We start from the raw sequence: 17,335 nt of genomic DNA on the forward strand, positions 1-17,335 counted from the left end.
CCGCTATGAGGTTTCCCCGGAGCGTCCTTTTCTCCAAGCTGAACAACCCCAGCTCCCTCAGTCTGTCCTCATAGGAGAGGTGCTCCAGCCCCCTGATCATTTTGGTGGCCCTCCTCTGGACACACTCCATCAGGTCCATGTCCTTTCTATATTGAGGGCTCCAGACCTGCACACAGTACTCCAGGTGAGGTCTCACCAGAGCAGAGCAAAGTGGCAGAATCACCTCTCTGGATCTGCTGGCAACACTTCTTTTGATGCAGCCCAGGATGCGATTGGCCTTCTGGGCTGCGAGACCACATTGCCTGCTCATGTCCAGCTTCTCATCCATCAGCACCCCCAAGTCCCTTTCCTCAGGGCTGCTTTCTAACACCTCATCCCCCAGTCTGTATTTATACTGAGGATTGTTTCTTCCCAGGTGCAGAATCCTGCACTTGCTTTTGTTGAACCTCATGAGGTTCAACTGGGCCCACCTCTCCAGCCTGTCCAGGTCCCTCTGAACGACATCCCGTCCCTCTGGTGTATCGACAACACCACACAGCTTGGTGTCATCTGCAAACTTGCTGATGGTGCTCTCAATCCCTCTGTCTATGTCTTTGATAAAAATGTTAAACAGTACTGGTCCCAGCACGGACCCTTGAGGGACACCACTTGTCACTGCTCTCCATCTGGACTTCAAGCCATTGAGTACCACCTTCTGGGTGCGACCATTCAGCCAATTCCTTACCCACCGAACCTTCCACCCATCAAATCCGTATCCCTCCAATTTGGCAAGCAGGATGTTGTGAGGAACCGTGTCAAAGGCCTTACAGAAGTCCAGATAGATCACATCCATAGGTCGCCCCTTATCTACTGACCTAGTCACTTCATCATAGAAGGCCACTAGGTTAGTCAGGCAGGACTTGCCCCTAGTAAAGCCATGTTGGCTGTCCTGAATCATCCCCCTGTCCTCCATGTGCCCAAGCATGGCATCCAGAAGGATCTGTTCCATGATCTTCCCAGGCACAGAGGTGAGGCTGACAGCTCGGTAGTTCCCAGGGTCCTCCTTTCTACCCTTTTTAAAAACGGGTGTGATGTTTCCTTTCTTCCAGTATTTTGTATTAATATTAGTAAGTTAACATTCTTCTCACCTACTTTCTCATTTTGTCTGTTGTTGTCCTGGGTCAGGCGGGGATAGGGTTAATTCTCCCCAGGACCTAGCAGGGACACAGGTATTCCATCCCCTGTGAGCCATGCCCAGGGGGTAGCCGGAGCTGGCCGGGGAAGGGGAGGGGGGAAGAGGAAGTCATCCCCCGGGGGAGCGGAGCGGTCGGGGGGCGTCCCGGGTGCGGTCGGCAAGCAGTGGTATGGTACTCGTGGTTGTATATTCCTCTGTCGGTGTTATTATTGTTGTTGTTTCTTGCTCTCCTTGCTGTTCTGTTAAATTGCCTTTCTCTCAACCCACGAGTTTTTTGCCTTTTTCCTCCGATTCTCCCCTCCCGGCCGCGCTGGCGGTGGGGGCCTGATCTGAGCGAGCGGCTGCCCCCTGGTCCTTTGTTGCTGCCTGAGGCTAAACCACGACAGTTGTGCATCCCATTTTTAGATTTAAATTTAGAATTTATTTCTGATGCACTACAGAAACTGACATGCTTAGTTATTTAGAATTAAGTGTTTAAAAATCAGTGTATAAAGCATACAGGCTTTGGTATAGAATAAAATGAAATATATATGACTTGTCATTTCTTCAGAAGTGCTCTGTCATTAGTTCAGGCTTACCAACTTCTTAACTGGAACTGGGAATCTAAAAGGTCCTTTCTGAGTGTGTTTGTGCCTTTCTGCCTTGGTAAAGACAGAATAGTCATTTTCACAGCTCTTTATATTGGCATGAAATTGTTCAGAACCCCAAAAACCACTATTTGATTTACACATTGATATTATTATTATAATATATATATGATATATATATCATATATATTATTATTTCTGATGTTTTCCCTGAGATTTTTAGTATAGAAACAGTCATATTTGAATCTGCAGAAGACTAACAGAGGAGTATTAGAAAAAAATATGAATTAATGCATATCCAAATCTTCCTATCTTTTTGGGAAGGACTTGAAGAGGATAGAAAATACTTTCATGAATCAAGAAATTCATTGAAAGCTGTGAAATATAATGTTTATCACCTCAGCTCAGGAATAGCTCAAGCTGTTCCTCAGTGGCATGTCTCTGAAAGCTGGGATAACAAAATGAGCTCTGTTTCTGGGCTCTTTTGTAAGAATTTACGATTTGCCTGTGCAAGAGACATGAAACAAGCTATACAGATCTTTGTTCTTGCAGTTCATTGCGACACCCTTAAGAGGATAATCATATAGCCAATGTGGTGTGGTAAAAATGAAGTTACTATTGATGATCCACCAGTGTTTTTCTTAGTTTATCTCAATTGACTTGTGATTCGTATCGTCTTTGTTCATCTTTGCTTATCCCAAGATTTAAATCACCAGGTTGGCATTCTTAGCATACACTCAAATATTCATCATCAAATCCAGTCCTCTACCCACACAAAAGCCAGAACACCGTGCTGACAAGATGACAAGAGATATTTAAGATGACATAAACCAAAGCTCTAATTTCCATGATAACTTTAGCAAAAGTCAGTTTATAGTTGAAACCTAATGTGAAAAGTACGATAGTTACAGCCCAGTTATTGACTATGAGCAAATTTTATTTTGTCAATACGAAGACTGATAGTAGATTCCTTAGAGTAATGATTACAACCCAGTTCATCAACTCTTTTATGTACACTCTGGGAAAAGGCGAATGACCTGCAAATTTAGTGGACTTTCCCATCCACTACCTGCAGTGAGTATGGAGTAAATACATCTGTAAATATGCTATGGTGTTGTCTCCTAAACCCCATCAAACCCCAATACAGAAAGATCATGGTGACTGAACACTGAACTCGGATAACTTACTGGCACTTTCTTGCTGGATCACTTTTATGAATTAACATTGAATAGATCTATAGATCTGAAAAGTCAGGTTCAGAATGCAGAAAACAACTGGAGTATTTTCAAGGAAAAAGTTCAAATAAACAGGTGTGTTTCATGAAGGCAATCAGATAAAATGAAACTTCAAACACATCGCATGCCTCAAAGCAGGTCTAGTTAAATTCAGTTCACTTCTATTGTGCATGACATTCAGGCCATGGAGTATATTTAAGATAATTTTTTCTAATTAAAAATATGCATATTTAATCTCTCATTAGTGCAGCCTTAATTTTGAGTTGCCACTGTTTGTAGGGAGATTAATAGTCATAACAAAGCACAATGAATGGCATAGTCATTTCAACAACAGCGATCAAATGGTGTAGGCTAGGCTTTCCACAGAAATCCAGATAATAGTAAGTTTGTTTTGTTTCTCCTAATGCTTGCATGAACATAAGTCATTGGTTTAAACAGACATATATTTATTTTACAGTGGAATGCTGGATCTGGACCAAGGAAAGAGGTTATATTTTACTTTAAATGTCATCATTAAGGAAATAATGTACAGTAGAAAGTTACATAACAATTTCGTGTTCATTTTTTTGCAGACTGTTGATCACACTTCAGTGAATGTTTTGGTTATATAGGGTCGTATGTCTTTCCTTAATCAAATTTCTCCTAGGGAAACTACTGTCCTTGAGCAGCTGTTCTACCTGCCAGACTGAGCAGAGAAAATTGTTATTTTGAGGTGCAGAAGCAGCTGAGTTTCCTTAGTAGATGCTAAAGTGAATCTCAGCCAGTGCCTAATGAGTTTACACCAAGTTCTTGTCCCTTGTGTCTTTATTATTTAATCAAGTCCTTTTTCAATCATAGTCTTTGTCAAAATGAGCACTAGTAGCACACTAAATTTCAAATATTTCATCTGTTTTAGCTATCTGTGTGGAAAAGGTATGACAGTAATTTTCACTGCTGGCTTTGGGAATTGTTCTATAAGGACTTTTATTTTCATTTTCATCTATCTACAAAAAAAAAAAAAAAAGATGAGTACACTTCCTCTAAAATTAAAAAAAAAAAAAAGGCAAAACAAAAGCTACAAAACAAAAACAATATCCTTACCTGCAAAGCAGTAGCAAGGAAAATTATTCTAACATTTAAATGAAAGAAATTTTATTATTTATCTTTATTGTTAAAAAAGTTAATACCACTTTCCATTTCTATGTGAGAGATATAAATTGACAGTTAATGATTCTGAAAAAAAAAAAAATGTCAATTTTAAAATTAAAACATAAAGTCATAGAATCATTTAGGTTGGAAGAAAAGACCTTTAAGACCAAGTCCAACCATAAACTTAACACTACCAAGTCCAGCACTAAACCATGTCCCTAAGCACCAGATCTACACATCTTTTAAATACCTCCAGGGATGGTAACTCAGCCACTTCTCTGAGAAGCCTGTTCCAATGCTTGATAGCCTTTTCAGTGAAGAAATTTTTCCTAATATCAAATCTAAACCCCCCCGGTGCAACTTGAGGCCATTTCCTCTTGTCCTATCACTTGTTACTTGAGAAAAGATATGGATAAACACAGTGTAAACAACGTCAGTTAACTGATTGTATGTTCCACAGCAGATATGGAAATGACAAAATTAGAAATTCTCTATCCTATATAAAACAGATGTCTGATCTCCCTCACACACCCCTTCTTCCCAAGTCACAGTGTAGTTTAATTGTGTAACCTACACCTCCTTTCACCTGAAGAGCGTTCTTGTAAACAAAGATCACCATGCAACCTATTTTCACCATCAGTCCCTACTCAAAAGAGGTTCAGAATTTGAGGCTGAAGCTTTATTTTAGGGGTCAGTAGAGTTGCAGAAAATTCAGTAAGGATATTCTCTCTCTTTTTTTTTTTTTTTCCTGCATTTGCTGCATGCATAAAAGGACTTGATTTCTGTAAAGGTTGTTAGTATCTTATTTCAGTGAATACTGTATTAATTCCACTTTCAAAAGAAAAAAAGTTCTACCCTAAAATAAGTATTAATATCTCAGGTAAACACAGGCGACCATAGTGAAAATATTTGGTTTTCTTTGACATTTGTGGTGGGTTGGCCCTGGCTAGCATCCGAGCACCCACACAGCTAATGAAGGGGAAGCCTCGATGGGATAGGGGAAAAAATAGAAGGAAAAGGAGTGAGGAAACTCATCAGTTGTCATAAAGACAGAGAAATCACTCATCACAAAACAGACTTTACGTGGGGCATTTAACTTAATTTATTGCCAATTAACATAAACTAAACATTTAATTACTGAACGAAACATAGGGAAACAAAGAAGGTGAACATCTAAGCACTTAGGAAAATACCTTTCCTTTCCCTTCCCTTTCGAGACTCAACTTCACTCCAGACACCTCTCCTGTCCCCGCTCCTGGTGTCCACTCCCCCTGTATTGCCATAGGCTATATGTAGTCCCTTTAGTGAGGCTGGCTGTCACAGAAGTGATGTACTTGACTCGCAAGAGAGCAGCAACACTATATTTTATTGATATGAAAAAGGGAATTAATGAAGTTCAATGGTAAATGCGACAGTGGTTTAACAAGATTCGATGGCAAAGTACCAAGCCACCAGCTTGGCAGATGGGCTCAGCTGTGTCCCGTGGTAGGTCTGTTGTGGAGGTGACTGGAACAGACTGTGTCCAGCATGGGGGCAACCTTGACGTTGGCATCTTCTACAGCCCCCTTCCTCTGTCCCTGCTACCAAAAGCTTGCCATTTAAACCAATTAGCACTTACCATGATGTTTTTTCTAGGATATTGCCAGTAGTCCAACCCAGTATCTTGTGTGAAAAATCACAAATTGTATCTTGATTTGCTGGTTCTTCATCATAGTTTATTTCAACCAAGTTAGAAAGAGTAATGTTGTTACTGGGTGTTTATGTTTAGATCAATCACATAAAACAAGGAGCTGAGTATGATTAGATGCAGGCATATCAACATAAGACACAAGCATTTTTTTACAGTTCTTTTAGTGACTGAGAGGCAGCTAATAGGAGATAACTAGCCTCCTGCAAATCAGATGCTTAATTTATTTCTGAAGACAGAAATATGGAGCTTAATAGACTAGAACAGGAAAATAAGACAGCTTTTGTTATAAATGGATTCATTACTATATACCTTTAAACTGTGCACCCTCCAGCAAGGTACTGTAAAAACATGAGGAAGCAGATGCTACCTCAGGAGGCTTCAGCAGGTGCTCTTGGAACGGGATCCACGAACCACCTAAAATTTGTTATGTACCATTACCTGATAATGACTTCTTATTCTTACCTTTGGCTAGAATTCAGAACAAGCAAATTAAGATAACAACATTATAAAATATTTAATACATCAGATATTCTGATGGTGCTGCAGTTGTATGTCAACATGGACAGGAAGACCAGTTAAATAGTTCTATGAGAAAATGCCTTTTTAAATTAAGATTATATATTAAAAAAGAGAAACCCAAAATGACACCATGTGCCAGGTCTGTATATATGAGGCTTGCCTGTCAAATAACTTATAAGATAATATGAGGACATGAAAATTAATTTTCAAACCTTGGTACTTAGATCCAAACACTAAATCAAATCTGTTTCAAGTTTACAAAAATAACTAATTAAAATTTTAATCTCATTATTCAAAGCAGAGTCTCTGATTGTAGGTTTATTTTCAAATGCATAATATATGTTTAAATTGTGCCAAATGCTTATCAAACAGCATGCTTTCTTTTCAATTGTGTGGTTGTCTGTATCAAACCTACAAGGAAAATAAAATTAATATAGAAAAGTGTTAGCAAATCAGATAAACAATATTAATATTAATGAAATAACTCTATTTCCTATTCTATTCCAGTTCAAGTAGGTAAAAATCTGTGAAAAATAAAAATATATTTACATTCCTTATAATTTTTCCCAATATTTATTTAATTATATATTTTTTTCATAGCGGTATTATTTATGAAAAGCACGTATAAAAACTTTTAGATCCTGTCAGTTTATTTACTTTTGTTTCATAGCAAACTTTACTCTTGTTCAGCCACGTGTAAAGAGTTCCTGTCTTCAGTTCTAAGAGTTCCACCCTTGACTACCTGTGTGTCAGTTCCTCACTGAATCGCCCCATGCCTTCACTCACATGGTTCCTTATGCATTGCATCCGATCTCGCGGCTTGTATGCACAGCCCCTGCCCGCATCACATTCCAAGCCCTCTAAGGACCTGTTTCTTTGATTCAGTAAGCTTGCAGGCATTCAATCTAGTAAATTTATATTTCTTTTAATCCCCCTTTTTTTTTTTTTTTTGGTAATTTTCCCCTTCATTTCTCCTTCTCTGTCCTTAGAATGTAAACGCCTTCATGACAGGGACCATCTTACAAGTGCAAAGATGTCTTGCACACTGAGAGCACAACTATAGGAAATGTTACTGGTATGCAACAGAACACATGTACGAACAGAGTATGCGGCATTTTGAGGATGCTGCAGCTTCTCATTTTGGAGCAAACTATGATTACATTAGGTAGCATATTGTAAAAGTGAAAAATTTAAAAAAAGGGACAGAATAGAAACATATTCTGGGCAAGATATAACTTAACTGAAAGATGTCCAATGCTGGCCAGGCACTCCAGCATAATAGGAAAAGAAAGGGGTATTTAACCAGAAAAGCGGGAACTGATACCTCTGGATTCTAGATAACATGGAATAAAGGTACCACATCTCTCAAGCACCTTTGAGCTTCTCTGTATCTTAAGCAAGCCTTGGATAGGAATGTTAGTTGCCATGGTGCTTGGACTAACTGAGCCATTTTCCTTTCCATAGATGGACTTAAAGAACTCTTCTTTGGCAGACAGTCTCTTCAAGAATCGCACACAGCTTCCTTGCTCCTTATCTCACTGTTACTATGTCAAGTAAACTCTGGAGCACATCCTCAGGTTTTGGGTTTGCTTTTTCAGAGTTTTGCCAATTAAAGTCTCTGAGGCAGCCGTGTAGGAAGCGATGGTAGGTAACTGCTTTGCGATCTTTCTTCTAATAGAGGTATTTTCTTTCATGGCTGAGGCACAACTTCAGAGAAGACATCCTAGGAACACACCGGAATGTAGGCCTCTACAGGGTGTGAGGTAGAAGAGGCTTCTCTGTGAAGAACTGCATTTTGTTTTACAGGAATGATGCTGATGATACACAATTGAAGCATGACATTTCTGCTATAAATGGAAAAGACTTTGTAGTGTTGCCATCTATTAGTTGTTTGATAACACACTTTTTTTTCCCATACTCTTAATTTGGTTATTAATATCTTAAATAATTGGTGACAAAGCAATTTGTGTAATTACTGAGAATACATTCCTGTTTCAAATTTGCACCGTCATTGATGAAATCAAGATTATTTTTTTTTAGTTTTCATACAATTTTAATTAGTGGTTGGTTTTTTATTATTATTTTTTTTCTTGTTGCAAGCCTCTTTATTCTTTGCATGTTAAACAGAAATTATTTTCAAACAATGAGACTGTGTGGATCTAAGATTATCTGCATCAGAACTGGATACTAGTTCTCATTTTCCAAACTCAATATAGCTAATCTAAGTTAAAACTTATAACTGTCTGGATTAAATGCAACAAATTACATGCATGCTTTGTAATGGACTTACTCCAGTGAAGATTTCTGTGTTTTGGGGTTTGGGTTTGAGGATGGGGGTTGGTATGCAGGAAAGCTGCAGAACAATTTGCTTTATAGTTGTCAGGTCTTGCACTCCTATTTTCAACATTAGATTTTCATAAGCTGCATAGTTATAGAGGTCAGGAAGCTTGTGACTGAAGAATAACAAAATGTTTGTTGAAGAGCCTCTTTATTCAGTTTAACTCTGTAGTTGCAGACTACAAATGAAAGGAGTTATTTTAGAGCTGAATTAACTGTAAGTAATCAAAAGGATGTGAGAATGTGTTCAAGTACTCTCAGGAGATTTCAGAATGAAGGTCTTCCCTGTTCATGAAGCATTGTTCTCTTCTAACTAGCATATATACACCTCTCATTGCATTATTAAAAAGCAAAAATTATTTTAGACAAAAACACTTTCAAAAAGAATTTCGGAAATGATGTTGCCAAATAATATGTGAATTGTTCGATATCTGTTTTGGGACACTGAATTCCCTCTTGTCAGGTTATTATATTTGTGGATAACTATCCTTTAATAACAAATGAAATAATTTTAAACTCTTTCTATACAAGTACAATAGGTTTATCCTCTTCAAGTATATCATACAAAATTTGTAGATAAAGGATAATTGAGATAAGAGTCTCCATAAAAAATATAAAACTGAAATAATTGTGGATCAGGGTGCTGGCTTGTACCAATGGCAGTGGTTTTAACACTTCCTATTTTTTTTATTCTCTGAAAATCCAAAGAACATCAGGTTCAGTCGATTTTAATTTTTCATCCTGTGATGTCTACTGTGATTTCCTGCATGACACAGATGATACTGTAAACTGACTAAAATGTTGGCTATTGTATATTATGGTTTACCTGGGCTGTTACTTTTAACAATGCACTTGTTAGTGCAACAGACAATACATAGATTATGCTTCTGGAGTACATTATTTTTATTTTTTAAAATGAGGATTTGATGCCTAAGAAGATTCTGATAAACAGCTATTTTGAATTCCTGTTAAAATTTCTGAAATTTTTGGACAGTCACAAAAGTCTTCCTAATAAGTCTGGATTACCTGAGAATTCAGCATTGTTCCTGAAATCACAGTACTTTGAAATTTGTGTTCTATTAACAGAAATAACTAAACTCCTGCAATGATTGTTTGTTTGGATGGGAAAGTCTTAGATATATAATTTTTTAGACTAGAAAATCTAAGACCTACTTGTTCAGTTTTGGGTTTTTTTTTTTTTGCTTTTTTAAATTTAAGTAATAGATTTTTGTATTTATAATGCAGCAATGTAAAGTAACACTTCTGATAATTAGTTTAATTTATGCTCTTTTTGCTATGTCTTATCGCAATTGCTTCTGCAAACATGTATCATTACCTCCCAGTCACTAGAAGATTGTCTCAGGATTGTTAACACCTTTTTCAAGTTCATTAACTTGAAAGACTTCATCATCATCTGAAATGCTTGAATGATCAAATCTCATTTTCCTAAAGCCTATAACTTATCTCTGTAAACTCATCTTTTACAGTGATCTCCTGTATGTATGAGGCATCATTAGCACTCCTTCATACATTCATGAGAAACTAACTTCTACTGTAAAGATTATGCTTTCTACCACCAGAGAAGTTCACTAAGTTAAAGGCTAGAATAGAAAGTTTTGAAACAGAGCATAAATCTTTCTCTCTCTCTGTTTTTCCAGTTATGTGCTCTGAATTTAAATGACACCGAAATGATGGTAGACATACACTGGTGATACTAGATTTGTAAATGGCAGACCTGACCAGTAGACACATAGTACTAAATACTACACACTACAAAATGTATTAAGCTGAGAAAGACTTTTCTTTTTAAGTTAAAACACATTATTTCTTCCTATTAATTTTCTATGTATTCGAAATTTAAGTTCACAGTTTTCTCCTCCCCGCACCAGAATCTCCTATGTTGCAAATCTCCATGCTTACTTTGAGGGAGTTTCATTCACATAGGGTTCATTTGCTGCCCTCTTTAGCAAATGTAGGAAAACCTAGCACGTCACTGAGCATTTCTGCAGAAAGTTACTAGGCTTACATCAAGTTCCTAACTCCTGGCATTTCATTTTAAGCCCAAGTACAGAAGGGATAGGGATTCTAAATGGTGGCAAATGCTGTTGAGACTGTGTTTATGCAATATCTGTTCCATGCTAGAAGGAAATAAATAAGAATTTTAAAATAGGTCGTAAGTTTATGTTTGACTATTTCAGTCGTAAAGACAACCTTTGTGTTAGAGAACAATATCCTGGCCTGTTCTGTAAGAACGATTACTGTCAATTAGCTGAACAGATGTTAAGCCTGACTACTTTATGACAAATTATTACCATTTTAAAATACTTTAGTCTGATGGTTAGCTAGCAGCACATTTGTATATAGTTGTCTTCCTCTTTTTCCTATAATATTTTTATATGTTCCATTGATTGCCAATTATAATTCTAAAATTATTTATGCATTTGTTAGAGAGAAATAGAATTTTCTGCTTTTTCTTTTGCTAGTAACACTGAAGAGTGTTATTAGGAAACATTCTTTTAAAAAAAAAAATCATATCATTTTAATAACAGGAAAAATTGAAATTGTATACATTTGTATTATCAAAACGTGAACTGCAACAAACGTAACCCAGTTCTGTACTGTTGTGAATCAAGTTCAATCCATCTGGAATGACAGTGTAGTATTACATCTGTTCAATAAGCTCAAAGGAAAAGGTTACAGGGTTATTTGAGTGCATGAAATATTTAGTCTGAAAAAAATAGCATCAGTTTAAGCTTATTTCCAAATGCAACATGTTATAATAGTACAACAAAGATTTATTTTAGAGAAGCTGCATAGCTTAGCTAATGTTCTCCATAGATACCAAGCTCTATGTCACTTCTTGGAATGATAGTTTAAAGAAAAATTGATATACAATTGAATAGAAGAAGAACAGTATGACTTCTATCTAATTAATGGCTTTGTAATTTATAGATATGTGTGGGTTTGCCTATGGAAAACTTATAGTAGGTAAGTAGATTTCAAAATCAAGACCAGTTTGAATGTACCTTACTGGGACTGCTTTTACGCAATCTTATTTATCTGTTTACTCATTCAGATTACAAAAGATGAGCAAATAAAAGCAAATATAGTAAAGAAAAAAAATAATTTTCAAAAGTTTGTTATAACCCCTCATGAGAATCTTCAAAAGTACGTGTTTATTGGTGAAATGGAGAAAAGAAAAACAAAACCAAAACCACACAACAACAGGAAGAGGGAGACTACAAAAATTAGTAGAGAAGACAGGAAGATATTTATGATATAGGAGATTTAGGAGATTCAGGCTCTCTTTACTATACTAATACATTTAACAATTCCAGGGGACTGTGTTTTGGGGTTATTTTTTTGTGGTTGCTTTTTTTTGTTGTTGTTGTCATTTGAATATTAAATTACCTTACATCTGTTTCAAAGTAAGGATGGTTTATTTACTTCTGGAACAGATAGCTGTTTTCTAATGCACAGAGATAGCATATTGTGCCATGGCAATCAACAGTAAACTCTGGCAAAAAGGAAATGGGAAGCTATATGTATTGTTTCTATACTCAAATATGCAGAAAGCAAAAAAAAAAACCAAATAAGAATTTGTGTCAGAAAATAAAACAATTTGAAAAAAAAATCCAACACAAAAATATTGGTAGAAATATTAAGTGACACAAATAAAAATGTAGAAATACAGCACTTCTCAATTAATTCAGTTTCACATTGGTTGTGTGGAGGTAAGATGATGATTAGAAGCCAACGACAAATATGGAAATGCACTAATAAAGGGATGCATGCAGGGTACTGGCAGAGTACTTCACTGTTTGAAATTAACAAAAAAGGAATTGGGGGGGTGTCATTGTATTAATAGATGAAAATAAAATATATAAAAAATTCAAAATATTTGGGGTTTTTTTTTCAGATACTTTTCTGGTTGCCCCCTTTTTAAAGTAAAAAGAGAAGAAAGGGGCAAAGAAATTAAAAGAAAATTATTTGAAAATGGAAAATAGTATGAAATGTCAGATTATTATTTTGTTTTACACTTTTTATGAAAGTTTTCCTTTTTTATGCAAAAAACTAACACATTATCAAAATTTGTTGAAGAAGATTCTCCTCCAAGTGTCTTAAAATAATCAAAACAAGTTATTGTTTGATCAGCCCTGCTCATAAATCAGAGGAAAGTAGGTTACTAACCATAACTTACAAAAAATTGCTGGACTTTTGTCTCTAAGAAATCAGTTTATTTCCATTTCATTCTGGAGACTGTCAGACTGCTGCTCTAAATATTCTATACTGCAGTCGACCTATGAGAAATAACTTGAGCTGGCTCTGGAGTACATGATCAAGTGGTTTTTCTTGCCTCTCCTTTCCTGTGTCTATCTGCATAAATTCACTACAAATTTGAAAGAATTGAATTTAACATACTTCTGCTGCTTAAAGGATTATAATAATTTTCTATTTGAGCTACAAGTACGATCACGGAGAAAGCAGCTAGTTAAGAGGATTACTTGTGGGGCTGGATTTATACTAAGAGGCCAATGTCAGGCCAGAGTTTCAGCCTAACAGGTCTTGGTTTCATGGCTTAGCAGTCAAACCTTCAACAGTTTTAAATGGATTCTTTTTGTAATGCCACAGTATATCCACAAAAGAAAGTCGAAATATGCATTCATAAGGCAAGGACCGGAAACAGAGTAATAGCAAACGTACAACTCAAAAAAATCCCACTCTCAGAAAGGTTATTACAGCTATAAATGGGGAAAATGAGTAAGATATAGTAAGGAAATTAAAAGAGGCTTTCAACCACTGTGTGGTGAGAAGATCTTTTGAGAAGTAAGATGTGCCAAATACAAAAGTATAAAGGAATAAAATCGGGGGGGAGGGAGAGGAGAGGGAGAGGAGGGAGGGAGGGAGTGAGGGAGATAAGGGAAGGACTAAAGTTCTGCAGATTAATGCATTTCTAATGACTTTCTAGAAAAGTGGGTATCTTTTCGACCCTGCTATAACTTTTCTCTCCAACATTTTTTAAGTTGCAGACTGATTCTGTGAACACATGTGAGAAGGTCTTTTTCTTCTATGTTTGTGTAAGCCAACGTGCTGCAATCTTGTTATATGATTAGCTACAGGGATAATATTCATCACAATTAATGAGTAATGTTTAATAGTGATAATGACACAGAGAAGACAGATACTAAGTCAGAACAAAGCAAAGAAAAAATTGTAAGAATGAAAAGACACTCTACGACTGTTACACCACAAGTGTTTTGCTGTCCTAAATTAAAATCTTAGTTTAGTTATTTTCAAACATGTTAGTGAAATCCATACCATGATTTTAATAAGACAGAGCAAAATGAGAATCATAGAATCACAGAATCATAGAATGGTTAGAGTTGGAAGGGACCTTAAAGATCGAGTTCCAACCCCCCTGCCATGGGCAGGGACACCTCCCACCAGACCAGGTTGCTCAAAGCCCCATCCAGCCTGGCCTTAAACACTTCCAGGGATGGGGCATCCACAACTTCCCTGGGCAACCTGTTCTCAGGACCCGTGGGTGGATTTTATCAGGTCCCATGGACTTATGCACCTTCAGGTTCCTTAATAGGTCTCAAACCTGATCTTCTCCTACTGTGGGCAGTTCTTCATTCGCAGAGCCCTTGTTTTTGCCTTCCATGACTTGGGCAGTGTGGTTGGAGCCCTTGCCGGTGAAGACTGAGGCAAAAAAGTTGTTCAGTAGCTCAGCCTTATCCATATCCTGGGAGGCCAGGTCTCCTGTTTCCTTCTGGAGAGGGCCCACAACTTCCCTAGTCAAGTTTAAAGTTAAATGCAGTTAAAGTCTACATTTAAATCATATTGAATGACGTGGTCAAGAAGTTCTTCACGTAAGCCACTGCCAGAGTCCAATACCCTCTGATCAGGTTCTTTTACCTTCCACACATGGAAGGTAAAATGTTTGATATCAAAGATAGTTGATGTTACATGGGATTTTTGATTCTGCAGAGTTATAAAAAATATACTGCATGACACAACACAAATATAAGTTAAACTTGACAAAATACAGCAAAAATTGCAATATGCTGTTCAATCACAATACCAATAGGATCTCCATTACTGTTCTCTGTAATATGCTCACTGTCACAATTCTGGCGGTCCCCAGTCATCACGAAGGAAAATGTGGGTTGAAACTGGATCAAGCCTCTTGCTGTCTTCAAAATTCTTTTGCTGGTTGTCTGGTTTTTATAGTCTCTATTGGGTTTAGCCATGTATTCACATCTCCCATGCTGGTCTGGCTAATTCAGGGAGACATTCATACTTTTAATGAACTCAGGGAGAAACTTTTACACCACCAGTTGATCCACTCAGCTGTTGATAGCTGTTCAGGTAAAGCAAAGTCCACCTTCTGGGACCCTTTCTGTTGAGATAAAGTCAGCTTCTTTGCAACAGCTCTAATCAGTCACATCCTACATTATTCCCTGACCTTCATGGGCACAATGCCTTTGCCCATCTTTTCTGAGCCTTCGTCCATTGTAGGGATTTATTGGTCAGTCACAGCCACCCTCATGTGAAAACAGTTCCTATGGTCAGTATTGCTTATTTTAGATTTTTAGATTTTAAATTTTTAGATTTTGGGGGGGACGTTGGTTATAAATCCAATAATCATGAAACGTATAGCGTATGAGAAAATGTACTATGAAAAAATTACCATACCTTTTGCAAGTTTTTCCCAATTATACATAAATACTAAGAACTGATATAAACATTAACATGGTATTACTCTTTCTTGGGGCTGTTAAGTAGCTTGCATATATCCGTGACTGATAATTATCCATGACCTTTCTTATAGGTGTTCATGTAACATTTGATAACATTCACTAGAACTTGAAAATTTCCAAGTAATTTATTTAGATATGTTTAAGCTATTTATAAAGTGGAAAGAGTTGTTTATTAGTTTTGTGGGCAAATATTTGCAACCCCACATTCTCTTAGCCTTCTATCTAGACTTCGGAAATCAGATTTGAGGAATTGAACTTTCTCTGTTTATGGCCTAGGCTGGTCATTCGTAAACCACTTCCTACCTGAAAGCTGTATAAACAAGTTTCACAGACCCAGCAGCTTTAGCACAGATCATGACAAAGTTAATATACAACTGCAGGTTCAGATTCTGTTAGAAACTTGCCAGATCTTGCCCAAATCTTGACTGTAATAAAACTTGTAGTGACAATGGGTACTGTGCAGTCATAAGGGGTCAATTATTCAGACAAAAAATTGTCATAGCTTGAGATAAGTGAGTGAAAACATGGCAGCTTAGACAGCTCAGGGTTTGTGTCCACTGCTTTTGAATATTTTAAATGTTGTAACCCTAGCTGTTGAGTTTCATCTTCAAATCCTAACAAGAATATCAGGAGAGTAGCAGCAAGACTAGCTCATGATTTATTAAGTATAGTTGGACAGTTTCTAGAATCTGAAATAAAACACTAGGGACCAGCAGATTGCTGCTTTAACAGTTAAGCTTTAAATGTGAGCAGTGTCTCTTAACATATCTGGTCATCACTCTACTCTTACTGAAATGGAATGAGGCTGCATCAGGGGAAGTTCAGGCTGGATATTAGGAAAAGGTTGTTCACTGAAAGGGTGGTCAGTCACTAAAAGAAGCTCCCCAGGGAAGTAGTCACAACACAAAGGCAGTCAGAGTTCAAGGAAGATTTGGACAATGCCCTTAGTCATATGTTTAATTTTAGGTAGTCCTGAGAGGAGCAGGGAGTTGGACTTGACCCTTATGGATCCCTTTCAACTGAAGGTATTCTATGATTCTAAACTCATGAAGAAAGTGAAAACTCACGAAAACTCATGAAAATAGATCACGGAGATCAAGAAGATCACTACAACAAACCAATCTCCTCTTACCCATAGTTCCAACTCAGATTAAAAGACAGATTTTGTCAAGCAATAATTATTAGTGAATACTCAAATGTTTGGGTCATAGCCATACAGCTAACCTCCCTTTTTTTCACTCTGTTCTCAATTCCTTCAAAGAACTTGATGACTGGTGGGTTAACCTTGGCTGGATGCCAGGTGCACACCAAGCTGCTCCATCACTCCCCCTTCTCAGCTGGACAGTGGGAGAAAAATATGAAGAAAGGCTTGTGGGCTGAGATAAGGACAGCAAGATCACTCACCAGTTACCATCACAGGCAAACCAGACTCGACTTGGGGAAATTAATGTAATTTATTACCAATTAGAAGTCAGAGTAGGTTAATGAGAAGCAAAAAAAAATAATCATAAAACACCTTTTCCCCACCCCTGCCTTCTTCCTGGGCGCAACTCACTCACGATTTTCTCTACCTCCTCCCCCCCAAGCAGCACAGGGGATTGGGGAATGGGGGTTCATCACACATTGTCTCTGCTGGTCCTTCCTCCTCACACTCTTCTCTTGCTCCGGCGTGGGGTTCCACTCACAGGAGACAGTCCTCCACGAACTTTTCCAACCTGGGTCCTTCCCTTGGGCTGCAGCTCTTCAGGCATGGACTGCATCAGGGTGGGCTCCTCTCTCCACGGGGCCACAGGTCCTGCCAGGAGCCTGCTTCAGGGCAGGCTTCCCATGGGGTCACAACCTCCTTCGGGCCCATCCACCTACTGTGGTATGGGGTCCTTCACAGGTTGCAGGTGAACCTG

The sequence above is a fragment of the Numenius arquata genome, chromosome 9 (genome assembly GCF_964106895.1).
Source record: "Numenius arquata chromosome 9, bNumArq3.hap1.1, whole genome shotgun sequence".
Classification (NCBI taxonomy): Eukaryota; Metazoa; Chordata; class Aves; order Charadriiformes; family Scolopacidae; genus Numenius; species Numenius arquata.